The sequence below is a fragment of the Phocoena phocoena genome, chromosome 13, assembly GCF_963924675.1.
Source record: "Phocoena phocoena chromosome 13, mPhoPho1.1, whole genome shotgun sequence".
NCBI classification, from domain to species: Eukaryota; Metazoa; Chordata; class Mammalia; order Artiodactyla; family Phocoenidae; genus Phocoena; species Phocoena phocoena.
Genome location: NC_089231.1, coordinates 79,265,243 through 79,280,077, shown reverse-complemented (window position 1 = coordinate 79,280,077; position 14,835 = coordinate 79,265,243). Strand labels below are relative to the sequence as shown.

The 14,835-nt window shown below is 43.6% G+C and overlaps 1 non-coding gene across 1 annotated transcript; it reads left to right on the top strand.

The window, feature by feature from the left end:
• The first annotated feature begins 3,333 nt into the window (after positions 1–3,333).
• Positions 3,334–3,406, top strand: TRNAE-CUC (transfer RNA glutamic acid (anticodon CUC)). The gene has a single exon. It is a non-coding gene; the product is annotated as a tRNA-Glu (tRNA).
• The last annotated feature ends 11,429 nt before the right edge of the window (positions 3,407–14,835 follow it).

The window sequence follows — 14,835 nt, the reverse complement described above, 5'->3', positions numbered from 1 at the left end:
AACACCCTTCTCTCTTTTTAAATCCCAATGACCCCGGAGATTCTAGCCCAAGGCAATGACGCTAGACTCCAAGTAGGGAGAATTAGGAAGGATTCCAGAAGAAGAAATATCTTTAAAATTTTACCAGCCTGGAGGGCCTATTATTAATGTGCCAGAATAATATGATTGAGAATAAACCGGACTTATTTTCTACTCTAGACTCATCACAAATGACTAAGGGGGATGTTTTTCCCGCAAAGCAATTCAATCTTAGAGTCCTGGGGTGCTGAACTTGCCTTGCTCCAGGGAGCTAAGATGCCTAGGATCTTAGGGACTTGAGTGAATGATCAAGATTCCATGCCCTTAGAGGGGAAGGGGTGCGAGTGCGTGTGAGAGAGGAGTGGCCAGGCTCCCTGAAGATCCATACTCGGGATGCAGAGCGGCGGTGGGGAGCAAGATGGCGGGAGAGAGATATATTATGCAAGCCAGCTTATCAACTGAAACGCGCACACAAACTGCCTGGAGAACTTGTTACAATGGAAGTCTGATTCAGGAGGTCTGGAGTGGGTCCAGAGACTCTGCCTTTCTAACAAGGTCCCTGCTAATGCCCATACTATGGGTCCTGGGCCTCACGTGGAGCAGTAGTGGGTAAGGAGGAGGAGGCGGGAGGACTTGGAAGGAGGGGGCACAGGAAAGTCTAAACTTCATATTCTGTGGCACTGGGAGGAACGACAAAAGTTCTGGGTGGCTGAATTGTACGCTGAGGGAAAGGACACTATTATCAACAGAACGGTCCATCTTCAAAGGGATCATTCCAGTCTGTACAAAGAGCATCTATTCCAACAGACTATGTAAAGAACTGAAGGCTGGGGCTTCCCTGGTGGCGCAGTGGTTGAGAGTCCGCCTGCCGATGCAGGAGACGCGGGTTCGTGCCCCGGTCCGGGAGGATCCCACATGACACGGAGCGACTGGGCCCGTGAGCCATGGCCGCTGAGCCTGTGCATCCGGAGCCTGTGCTCCGCAACGGGAAAGGGCACAGCAGTGAGAGGCCGCATACTGCAAAAAAAAAAAAAAAAAAAAAATTGCTGTTTAGAAAATAAACAAGCAAATAAATAAATAAATAAAGGTAATCCCCTAGATCCTAAGGGGAGTTGAATTTAACTTAAGCTTTAATGTTAATCAAGTGAAATTGTGCCTTCTCACTTGAAACTGTTAAGTGCTGAATAATGACAGTGACATTTAAATGCAACCCTAAGCGTATTTATATTAGGAAAATACCTTGACATCTTTAGTCTAAGTATTATAAACTATCCTAATACTAGTTATTAAGTTATCCTAAACTGTCATTAATAAACTTCCCCCTTTGATTTGTAGCAACTTTATAAACAGAATGGGTGCTATGTATTTAGTTGGGTAAAGCAACTGCAGTAGATTGCCTGCAAAGATGGCTGCCAACAATTCCTCCTGTCCCTGTGGATGGGGGCCTCTTCCCCTCTCAAGAGGTGGAATCTATTTCTTCACTCCTTGGAGGCTGGCCTTTGACTTGCTTTGACCAATGGAATGTGGCAGAATCTGGTGGAAATACTATTCTGGGACTTCCAAGCTTAGGCCTGGAAGTTTCCACTTTAACCAGAGTGGGACACCATCTGCCATGTCTAGAAGTCCAGGCTGTCCTGCTGGAGAAAGAGGCCAAGGCAGGGGACTCCGGGAACTCAGCTGACAGCTAGGAGGCCCCATGCACACTAGGGAGTCCAGTCAGCCCCACAAGGAAGGAGGCCCAGCCATGCAGTCCCCAGTCGTTCAAGCCATTCCAGCTGAAGCACCAGCCCTGTGAGTGAGACCAGCGTGGGTCCTCCAGCCCCACATGAATGCACTCCAGCCGGCACTGCAAGGAACACAGATGAGCTGCCCCTCTGAGCCCTGACAGAGTTCCTGACCCACAGACTCAGGAACAAATTAAACGATTGTTATTTTAAGCCATTGCGTTTAGGTGTGGTCTGTCATGCAGGAATAGATAAGTGCTACAGTGACAATTCTCCAAATCCTTAAAACTGGGATTTACCAACTCTTTAAACTTTCTTGGAGGCTGAGAAGAAAAGCCAGGTAGAATATTCATTAACCAAAGCTGACATAACTAAGAGAATTTTTTTTTCTTTCTTTCTTTTTTTTTTTGACCGCAGCCCAGCTTGCAGGATCTTAGTTCCTTGACCGGGGATCAAACCTGCACCCCCTGCATTGGAAGGGTGGAGTCTTAACCACTGGACCACCAGGGAGTTCCCTAAGAGAAATTTTAAAAGTCCTTTTGAAAAAGCTTTGTGACTGTGCTCATACACTATTTCAGTGGCTGATGTTTCTGTCACGGAGAGTGACTTATTTATAAGTTAGCTAACGTGTAACCTTGACTAGAGCAATGACAAAAGTAGTCACTTTAATACTTATCTAATTCTTACTTGGCATTACGTTAAGGAGAAGTTCCAAGTAAGCTATGAGTGGGGATGAACAGTATTACAAATACTGCTGCCGCATCCTAGGCTACAAGTATTATCTGTATAAAGTACGCAGCGTACTTGTGTAGCAATAGAATGTTTATATGCATATATTCCTAGATCTAAGACCAAAAGTAATTTATCTAGGCCTAAAATAAGTTTGAAGCAAGTTAGAATTTTCGTTCAAATTGTAGATGTGACTTGCATTACTAGTACTGAATTTTTAAAAACTTAGCTACCTAGTGTTACCAAGTTTGCCAGTCTTTTGACAACAGTTTTTATGGAAACATTGCTAGCAGTTTTGTCAACCTCAAGATTTTTTTTTATCTGCAAGACTGGGTTCGATTTTTTTTTTTTTTAAAGAAGAGCATGTAAATTAGCAGGTGACATATAGATCAAATACTAACTATATTTGGTGCCTGTTCACTAGGAAATTACAAAAAAGAAGATAGGATAGGAGCTGAAAAAGAGCCAATAATAAGAGCCAAATACTAAGGGAAAAAAAGAATAGTTTATACTGAGAAATTATTAGCATAAGGCATCTTGCTCTGTAATATAACTTGTAAATGTAAGAGAACAGGAGAGAGGTGGTAAATATACAGAAAATAAGAGGAGAGCAAAGTGACTTAAAAAAATAGACTCATGCATACAGAATGAGGGAAAGATCTGAAAACTAGTCCACTGGGTTTCCATTTTGGGCAATATTCTGGACTAGATAATCTAAAAACTTTCCCACATTTGATAGTCAACTAGAAATACTGGAGAAAATAGAGATAATCTTCTGTAGTCAGAAAAAAAGGGTATGAAATCCAGAGTAGTGGGAGGAGGTCTTTGACTTTTAAAGGTGCCAAAGGAAAGAGGGGGGAGTTCCCTGGCAGTCCAGTGGTTAGGACTCTGCACTCTCATTGCAGAGGACCCAGGTTCAATCCCTGGTTGGGGAACTAAGGTCCCACAAGATGTGCGGCACGGCCAAAAAAAAAAAGAAAAAAAACACCCCAAAACCAACCAGCCAAACAAACAAACCAAAGGACAGAGGGGACAAAGTTTGGGGGGAATTGGAACTATGGCCTCCACACAAACAAGGACCCTCAAAGAGCTCCACTCTTGTATTCTTTTTTTTTTTTTTTTTTTTTTTTTTTGCGGTACGTGGGCCTCTCACTGTTGTGGCCTCTCCCGTTGCAGAGCACAGGCTCTGGACGCGCAGGCCCAGCGGCCATGGCTCACGGGCCCAGCTGCTCCGTGGCATGTGGGATCTTCCCGGACCGGTGCACGAACCCGTATCCCCTGCATCGGCAGGCGGACTCTCAACCACTGCGCCACCAGGGAAGCCCAAGAGCTCCACTCTTATGGAAGGGAGTGGGGTTCTAGAAAAATCTGCCCAGCCAGCATAGGGCAATAACTCGGATGTTTATCTCTCCTTAGGGGGGCCTGGGTGGGCAAGAAATGTCCCCTCTGAATTTGTCACAATACGACTGTACTCACATAGGTTTGGGTTTTAATTTATACTGTGGGGAACCGCCAAGCGAAGAAAGTAGCTAAACACAAGCTGTGGAAGGACAAACCTTCAGCCTTGACATACGGAATTCCCACAAATACAGATCAACTCGTTTGAAATTACAAAACACACAAGGAAACAATTCACCATGAGCAAGAGACAAAAGAAACAATAAACAGCAAGATAGGTTGCCAATTGCTTCAGATAATTATATTTTTAAAGACTGTTAAAATAAATTGGATCACATCTATTTGTACAGCACAGGGAAATATAGCCATTATTTGGTAATAAGTTTAACTGGAGTATAATCTGTAAAAATATTGAATCACTGGGTTGTACAGCTGAAACTAATATAATATTGTAAATCAATTATATCTCAATAAAAATTAATTAGTAAAATAAAACTGACTAATTTTAAAATAAAATTAAAAAAAATAAATTGGATCACAGTGATTAAAGCCATAAATAAATGAATAAAAACCACGAGAAAAGAACGACTCTTAAAATAGATAAGTTACTTTTAAAAAAGAAAGTAGGGTGCCTGTATTTTGGTAAGCGATCTTTCTCTTTTTTTATCACTGTCAGTGGAACCAAATATTCAACATGAGATTGTACCTACGCATTTGTGTATTAGCTAGAAGCAGTAAAATTTCCCCGTGAGTCATTCTTCGTCACCCTTTCAGCAAACATTTATTGACGACTGCAGTGGGCCACCAACTGTGCTATGCTTTGGAGGTACAGCAGGTAAAGGAGAAAGACCCTCGAGCGGATGAGAGAGAAGGGCAGGCAACACAGACACTGAGTAAGTTAATTACTAGTGTGATGCACGTCCCCAGGGTGAAAGAGAGTAAAGGGAGACCCCAGGCTGGGAGGAGCCAGGAAGGACCCTGAGGAAGTGATGTTTCAGCAGAAACTGAAGAATGAGTACAATTTACCCGGATCCAGACAGGCTTGTGCAGTGGAGAGTCTGCAAGAAGACCACTAAGGCGGAATGAAGAAAGCCCACGGGGGTGTGGAATGTGTGTGTAGACCGTCACCACTCAAGGCTGATTCTGGACGAGGGGCCAGCTTCTGAAAATCTTCACGCTAGGCCAGGCAGTTGGGATTTGGATTTATCCTGCAGGGCCTTGGGGAAATTTGGGAGAGGAGAGATCATCCAACTCATGCTTTGGAAAGATCATTCTGGGGACGAGGTGCCCAGTGGTTTAGTAAAAGGTAGAGCTGTCATTCCTCAAGGTTGTAACCAGGACTTGAGCTGCAAAAGGAAGTTCCTATCCTGCAAGTTTGGGGAGGGGGGGAACACTTGAAACAATTTTAATGAGCATCAATAGGGAAATGAAACAGTTAAGAGGAAGTGAGCTTGGCAGTATATCTATTGTGCCTTCCTAAATGGAAAAGCAAGCGTGAGAATAATCTGCAGACCATGCTCCCATTTTTTCAAAAAGGGAAACAAAACCTAAAACTGCCCCTGTACTTGTGTGCATAGTAAAAATATGTATTAACGTGAAAAACAGTCTGAAAGAGCTACCAGCCTCCTCTTCTGGTGTTTCTGGTTTCTATCCTCAATAGTTGGGGGAAAACAATAACAATGATATCTCCTTTTTTCACATTCACCGCTAATTGTCTAAAGAGATGAAAAGAGAGAAAAACTTAAAATTACTCCTAGGTCACTATCATGATCCCCTCACTGGAAAGTGAGCTCCCCGGAAGTAAACCACGTGTTCTATTTATCTTTGAATTTCTGCAGTGGGCAGCACATAAATGCCCAATAAAAGTGTATCGGAGGGTTTCCCTGGTGGCATAGTGGTTAAGAATCCACCTGCCAATGCAGGGGACACGGGTTTGAGCCCTGGTCCGGGAAGATCCCACATGCTGTGCAGCAACTAAGCCTGTGCCCCGCAACTACTGAGCCTGTGCTCTAGAGCCCGTGAGCTGCAACTACTGAGCCCGCGTGCCACAACTATTGAAGCCCATGTGCCTAGAGCCCGTGCTCTGCAACGAGAGAAGCCACCGCAATGAGAAGACCGTGCAGTGCAGTGAAGAGTAGCCCCCGCTCTCCGCAACTAGAGAAAGCCCGCGCGCAACAACAAAGAACCAAAGCAGCCAAAAGTAAATAAATAAAATAAATAAATTAATTTTTTTAAAAAAGTGTATCGGGGACTTCCCTGGTGGTCCAGTGGTGAAGACTGTGTGCTTCCACTGCAGGGGGTGCAGGTTCGGTCCCTGGTTGTGGAACTAAAATCCCACATGCCGTGAGGTGTGGCCAAAACACACAACCCCCCCCCCAAAAGTGTATTGGATGCAAGAAGGAGAATATGGGAATTGGGAATGCCCTAAAAGTTATGAGGAAACCAGCAAGAGATGACTTTTTTGGGAATTAAATTCAACAAATATTTATTGAGCCCTCGTCGTGTGCCACCCTGAGCTGGCACATAGGGTGAAGAGAGGCAGTTGTGTTTAGCAGCCTAAAGACCTAAATTAGCAACAAGCAAAGAAGGATTAGAGAGACATGGTCAAGGGCACCAGCTTTGGAGTCAGGCAGACCCGGATTTGAACAAGGAGTCTTCCACTCACCGGCTGTTTGACCAGAGGCGAATAGCTCAATCTTTTTGGGCCTCTCGCTCATCTGCAAAATAAGGATTGTAAAAATAGTGCCTGCCTCAGAGAACCGTTGAGAGAAATAAATAAGATATTCATGTCAGGCACTTACCACAGTGCTTGGGATAGAGTAAGCTCTCCATCCACGCGAGGTGTTACTGTACACAAATGTAGGCATCGAGTTCATTGTATCTGTTTGGTGTTAATCTCACCAGCTACTCTAGAATATCCATCTCTTTGGTGACTTTGGTAGGCAGGATAATGGCCTCCCAAAGATGTCCACTTCCTAATCCCCGGAACCTGTGACTATGTTACCTGACATGGCAAGCGGGACTTCACAGATATGATTAAATTAAGGATCTTGCGATGCGGAGATTATCCTAGATTATCCCAGTGGGCCCAGTGTAATCACAAGAGTCCTTATAAGTGAGAGAGGGAGGCAGAGGAGTTAGAGAAGGATGTGACAATGGAAGCAGAGGTCAGAGTGATGTGATTGCTGGCCGGGGGCCACAAGCCAAGAATTGTGGGCAGTCTTTAGCAGGCAGAAAAGTCAAGGAAATGTATTCTCCTCTAGAATCTCCAGAAGGAGCAAAACCCTGCCAACACCTTCACTAGCTCAGCAAGATATTTTTGAACTTGCAGTCTTCTGAACTGTAAGATAATAAACTTGTGTTGTTTTTAGCCACTATGTTCGTGATAATTTGTTATAGCAGCCATAGCAGACTCATACGGTAAGGATGGGCCCTGGAGATGGTCCAGACCCTCTTCAAGGAAGGACTTGCTGTCCAGCTGCTGGGAGCATGACCTGGAGACAGACTCTGCTTGTCAGCTTCTTTGGGATCAGCCTCAGCTACAGAGAGCCGCCTCCTCCAACTTCATGTCCTTTCTGGGGGAGCTCACACGTAGTAATTGAAGAAGGCAGGGATGAGAGAAACTATCCTTGAGGAGTGAGGTTAGAACAGTATTTTTGGGCATGCAGAGACTTGAAAAAATTGCCTCCCATTTACCCTCTTTTCGTAAGCTTTTGGAAATGTGTTCCAACAAAATGATAGAGTGAAGTGAGAACGAGAAGGACAAGACTCCAGGGAAGGGGAGATTTTAAATGGGCGAAAGTAAAGGGAATTCCAAGGACAATGGCCAAGAGATGATTCAAAATGACAGCTGTGTAGCAGGCCCCAAAGAGCAACTTGTCCAGATTGGAGCAAGAAAACAGACTCTGGGAGGAGGTCTCTGGGAAATAGATGAAACTGATTCTTTGAATGTAGAGAACATTTTGTTGATAGGCCTATGGCAGAGATGTCAGAGCACTTGGAGAATTACTTAGAAACAATAGTAAGAAAACCAGAGACATAAAAAAAACAAGTTAGTTATTAATTCTAGGAAAAGCAAAGGGTCGTATAGGAAAGGAGGCATAGTCAGAGTGCATGTACTTGGTCTGGCAGTAAACAATATTTGTGTGGTTGTAAGAAAAACCTAACGCAAACATTTTCCACTCTCAAAGTGCTATGTAATGATGTTGGAGAGATAGGAGGAGGGTAATAGGGAGTGATGTTCGTGTGGGAGAAATGAACCAATAAACATTCTAAACTTGATAAATCAAGAAATGTCAGTATAAGTTTCTCATTGAGAAGGGTGGTAGTAAGTACCAGGGGAAAAGATATAAGGGTTGAAGGTGGTTGCCTTTAACGAACAGGACCTGAAAGGTGAGATGGGGAAGGGTAGGATAGAGGGGTCTTTTAAATTAAGTGCCTTTCAAGTGTATTATTTCGTTTTTTTGGTTTTTTTGGCTGCACCGCGTGGCCAGTGGGATCTTAGTTCCCCGACCAGGGGTCGAACCCACACCCCCTGTAGTGGAAGAGCCGATTCTTAACCACTGGACCACCAGGGAAGACGCTCAACTATATTATTTTGAATAAATCATTTAATGCTTTGAAGAAGTGATATGTACTATATTTGACTACAATAATAAGTAAGTGAATGATATATATATATATATATATTTTTTTTTTTTTTTTTTTTTTTTGCGGTATGCTGGCCTCTCACTGTTGTGGCCTCTCCCGTTGCGGAGCACAGGCTCCGGACGCGCAGGCTCAGTGGCCATGGCTCACAGGCCCAGCCGCTCCGCGGCATGTGGGATCTTCCCGGACCAGGGCACAAACCCGTGTCCCCTGCATCGGCAGGCGGACTCTCAACCACTGCGCCACCAGGGAAGCCCGTGAATGATATTTTGAAATGTAAAAAATTAATTAAAACTTGCTTTGGTGCACTTTTAGGAACAATTAGAATTGTTTCATGAAACTGAAGGCTTGGCAAAGTATTCTCAGTATAGGGGTCAAGCACATAGACTTTGGTTTTTTGTTATTTTTTTAAATTTTTATGGGAGTATAGTTGATTTACAATGTTGTGTTATTTCTACTGTACAGCAAAGTGAATCAGTTATACATATAAATATGTCCACTCTTTTTAAGATTCTTTTTCCATATAGGTTATTACAGAGTACTGAATAGAGTTATTAGTTATCTATTTTATTTTTTTTGTTTTTGTTTTTGTTTTGCGGTACGCGGGCCACTCACTGTTGTGGCCTCTCCTGTTGCGGAGCACAGGCTCCGGACGCGCAGGCTCAGCTGCTATGTCTCACAGGCCCAGCCACTCCGGCGGCATGTGGGATCCTCCCGGACTGGGACACGAACCCGTGTCCCCTGCATCGGCAGATGGACTCTCAACCGCTGCGCCACCAGGGAAGCCCTAGTTATCTATTTTATATATAATAGTGTGTATATGTCATCCCAGTCTCCCAGTTTATTCCTCCCCCCTCTCTTTCCCCCTGGTAACCATAAGTTTGTTTTCTACCTCTGAAGTACATAGACTTTGGAGTCTGACAGTCACTTTTTAGCCTCAGCTCTGCCATGTGCTGTGTGACCTTGGACAAATCACTTAACTTCTCTGAGCCTTGGTTTTTCTTGGCTACAGAATGGGGATATCAATAATATCCAAGTCACAGGAATGATTTGAGAATTAAATGAGACAAAAATAAGAACAATAATAACTAAGGAACTGTGCTAACCACTTTATACATGTTATCTCATTGAATCTTTATGACTTGCAAAATTTGTGAAGGGCATCATATCACAATGTCTAATTGTATAATTTTTTTTTTAATTAATTAATTTTAATTTTTTTGGCTGCGTTGGGCCTTCATTGCTGCACGTGGGCTTTCTCTAGTTGCGGCGAGCAGGGGCTACTCTTCATTGCAGTGTGCAGACTTCTCATTGTGGTGGCTTCTCTTGTTCTGGAGCACGGGCTCTAGGCACCTGGGCTTCAGTAGTTGTGGCATGTGGGCTCTAGAGCGCAGGCTCAGTAGTTGTGGCACGTGGGCTCTAGAGCGTAGGCTCAGTAGTTGTGGCACACGGGCTTAGCTGCTCCTTGGCATGTGGGATCTTCCTGAACCAGGGCTCAAACCTGTGTCCCCTGCATTGGCAGGCAGGTTCTTAACCACTGTGCCACCAGGGAAGCCCCAATTGTATAATTATTAATTGTTAAATGTTAGCAGTTTTCTGTTAGTATTTCGGTGGGAATGAAGACGAATGGGAGATACAAAATGAAAAAAGATAAACTCAGGAGCGTTCTGCTTATTTTGAGATCAGATTTGCACTGTCCTCTGTCCTCCCATTACCCATAGTCTTGAACATGAAATAAAAAGAAAAATGTCCCCAGGGCATCAAAGTTCTGTTCAAAAGTATACCTTTTTGGTTTAGCACTGCATTCTTTTTTTAAATTGTGGTGAAATATACTTAACATAAAGTTCACCATTTTAACTGTCCGTGCACAGTCCAGTGACATCAGTACATTCACATTGTCGTGCAACCATCACCACCACCCGTCTCCAGAACTTTTCACCTTCCCAAACTGAACCTCTGTACCCATTAAACAATAACTCCCCATTGCCCCTTCTCGCAGCCCCTGGTAACCATTATTCTACTTCTGTCTCTAGGAATTTGACTATTGTAGGTAATCAACATAAGTGCAATCATACAATAGTTGTCCTTTCATGTCTGGCTTATTTCACTGAGTATAATGTCTCCAAGGTTCACCCGTGTTGTAGTATGTATCAGAATTTCATTCTCTTTTTTAAGGCTGAATAATGTTCCACGGTGTGAATAGACCACATTTTGTTTATCCATTCACCCTCTGATGGACATTTGGGTTGTTTCCACCTTTTGACCACAGTGAATGATGCTGCTATGAACATTCATGTGCAAATATCTGTTTGAGTCCCTGCTTTCAATTCTTTTGAGTTCTGTGCTCAAAGTGCCACTCCTGGATCATATGGTAATTCTATGTTTGATTTTATGAGGACCCGTCATACGGTTTTTCCCAGTACCTGTATCACTTTATATTCCCACCAGCAGTGCACCAGGGCTCCAACTTCTCCACATGTTCACCAACACTTGTTCTGCACATGCATTCTTGTGCCTGTACGGAAGAGATTCTGTTGTATAGATTTTTAGAAATGGAATTGCTAGGTCAAATGCATGTGCCCTCCAGAAGGTTGTACCAATTTACACTCCCACCATTAGTGTGTAGAAGTTCTTATTTGCCATTTCCTCACCCACCTTAGATAATATTGTACTTACATTTGCTATGCAGATGGACAAAAAATAGCTCAGTGCTTAAATCTGTATTTTTCTTATTGCTATGGGAGTATCTTTTTGCATTGTTATTGGCTACCCATGTAATTTCGCTATGGTTCAATCAGTTTTCTATTGGTGGACACTTAGCTTCGTTACCAGCCCACTGCGTATATGAAATGGCCAAAGAGGAGGGTGAATTTGGGAAGCTATTAGAAATGCGTCCAAAGACAATAAAATGACTACAGAGACATTCAAAATGATAACCCTGAGTCATCAAGTAGTTACACGGGATTTAGGAAGTAGAAAAGTGTTTTACAAAGAGTTCTATCAAAAGTGGTTTAAAATATGAAGGCTTGATAATTTTTAAAAGCTACCATTTACTGAACATCAGCCACGTGTCACCCTCTGTGTTAGGGGCTTTTCATACATCATTATGTCATCTTGGCTCGGACAGGCATCATCTCATTTTACAGTTGTGGAGATAGATTCTGGAGGTGTGCTCAAGGTCACAATGCATAGTAGGTGAGTGGGTAGTGGATACCAACCCAAATCTATCTGTCGCCCTTGACAGTGACATCTGAAGTGGGTCCTGGAGCCTTGTGGAGATAGAAGTATGGACTGCCCGGACCATGACTCCCAGTGTCTTGAATATCCTGGGGCTTTTGTTTTTGTTTTTGTTTTGTTCTTTTGTGAGTGTGTGTGCAAATCCAGAGTCAGTAAACTTTCAGACAAAGACCTGATTGCAGTTCTGCGCAAAGTGTGCTCCGTTGACTTCACTAGGAAGGGACTTAAGGGGCTGCTTAGATACAATATATGTATATATTTTAAAAGTGTAATGGAGATCACTTTTTTTTTTTTAATAAATTTATTTATTTTTGGCTGCGTTGGGTCTTCGTTGCTGCGAGCGGGCCTTCTCTAGTTGCGGCGAGCAGGCTTCTCATTGCGGTGGCTTCTCTTGTTGCAGAGCACGGGCTCTAGGTGCAGGGGCTTCAGTAGTTGTGGCTCACGGGCTCTAGAGCGCAGGCTTAGTAGTTGTGGCGCACGGGCTTAGTTGTTCCGCAGCATGTGGGATCTTCCCTGACCAGGGCTCAAACCCGTGTCCCCTGCATTGGCAGGCAGATTCTTAACCACTGCGCCACCAGGGAAGTCCTAGATACAATATTAAATGGCACTGAATCCCCCAATGAGGAAGTTATTCCCCTCTCATTCCCTTGCAATCATTTCATGAAGGAGAAGGTCTCCACGTGGTGCCAGAAAGACTGTAACACCTCTCCAACCCTTGCTGATTTTTTTTTTTTTAAAGATGCTGCTGCAAATTCAGAGCTTCAGCTGGTAACAGTGTCTAGGTAGAATTTAATAACATTATTTTAAAAATTATATTTACTTTTATAGTTATCATCTAATTATGCAAGATACCTATTTTTTTCATTCACTCGAGTGAAATAAATTTCCCTTTTAAAATAAATTCACAGGCTTCTGATTAAACTGATTTTTAAAAATCAATTAAAAAAATAAATTCACTTTTGTAGAAACCGTGAGTCACTTTATAGAAAACTATAAGCATATGCCGTGTCAGATTGTAAAATAATTGGGCAAAAATTGTGCATAGGGCTTCCCTGGTGGCGCAGTGGTTAAGAATCCGCCTGCCAATGCAGGGGACATGGGTTCAAGCCCTGGTCCGGGAAGATCCCACATGCCACGGAGCGACTAAGCCCATGCGCCACAGCTACTGAGCCTGCGCTCTGGAGCCCACAAGCCACAACTACTGAGCCCGTGTGCCACGGCTACTGAAGCCCGTGTGCCTAGAGCCCACGCTCCGCAACAGGAGAGGCCACAGCAATGAGAAGCCTGCACACAGCAATGAAGACCTGACACAGCCAATAAATAAATAAGTAAAATAAATTTATAAAAAAAAAAAATTGTGCATAAAGATAATATTCAAATGAAGTTTTGGAGACACTACTTTAGTGGATCCATAACAGCAGTATTCGGGCTTCACGGGTATCGTTATTTGTTAAGTCTGTTCATACTTTTCTAGCTTTAGGGTACATCACGGCCCCATGGGATGCTTGTTAAAATGCAGATCCCCAGGACTTTAACCCCAGAGAGCCTCCGTAAGTCCCAGGTGGGATCTGAGATTTTGCAATTTTTTTTTTTTTTTGGCCGTGCCGCATGGCTTGCAGGATCTCAGTTCCCCAACCAGGGACTGAACACTGGCCACGGCAGTGAAAGCCCGGAATCCTAACCACTAGGCCACCAGGGAACTCTCTGGGATTTTGCAGTTCTGATGTAACTGGTCAGCCTGGGGCACTTGCAGAAATTCTGAACTGGATCTTCCAATTTTAGCCCAATACAGATTAAAAAAAAAAAATGGGTTTGTGACAGTGCTACATGTGTGTAAACCTGCCATGCTACAAAAATGCTTTTGCCTTTGTGCTACTATTGTGTTTCCAGGGGCAGAAGCAGTTATAACTAATGTTCAGGCAGCGTTCTAAGCACTTGACACAAGTTGAGTCACTGAATCCTCAGTGCCACCCCAGGAGGCAGACTATTATTACTCTTATTTTACAGGTGAGGAAACCCAGATCCAGAGAGCTGAAATCCCTTGAATAAGGTCACAGGGCCAGGAGGTGGCAGGGCTGGGATTTGAACCTGGCCATCCGGCTCCAGGTCAGTATTTTTCCCTGTAGGAGCCTCTTACCTCTCCTGGACCCCAGCTCTACTTGTGTCATCCTATCAGGAAATCAGACTTTTTATTTAAAATCAGAAATATATTGATATTTGGATTGAATAAATAAACAAATTAATGACTAGGTGAATGTCCCAGGATTGAGGACGATTCACCTTCTAGCTCATTTGAAACCGGGGACCGGGTCTGTCTTTAAAAACTAAAAGCCAACATTTGTACTTCTTTTGATGGAAAAAAAAAGTGTTCTCAATTTACCAAGAAAACTAAACTGGTACCGATTTATCTGATTCTGTGCACAAAAAGCACAAGACAGGGGAAAACCTGTGATCTGTCCCACTCAACATTTCTAATTTTCTCCTCCATTTCTTCAGAGAAAAGGAAAGTCCAAAAATCGCAGACGACACTTGTAAAGGACCTTCAGTTCCATTTTTCTGACTTGGGTACAAAATGAGGCTCAATAAACTCCAGGTCTATACCTTTCAGAAGGCAATCAAATATTGGATGACTTGAGGCTCATCCAGGATGACGTGGGCAATTTTGTTCCCTCACCACATGCATTTCTTTTTTCTTTTTCTTTTTTTTCCCCCAAGTCACAGATGGGTGCTGGAAGCTGAGCCAACACTGGGCCACCAGGCAAGTTGCAGACAGCTGTGGTGGGGTGTGAAGAGGAGGCATGTTCTGCTTTTATCGACCAGACAGACGGCCCACGTGTGAACTGGAGGCGGTGGTGGGCTTCATCTCTGACCCGGGCACAACTGACCTCAGCAAAGGTCTGGTACCAAGGTAGGTAGCGTGCCTTGAATATGCGCAGACTATGGAACAGGTTTTGTTTTTCCTGCCAGCAGATGCTTTTTTGCACCGTTGAATTGCTCTGGTGGAAGAGAGCTTTACAAGCAGGAGCACATGGAAAATGCATGGCCAGGATGTTAGCAATTGCGTCACAGTTGCACTTTGCAA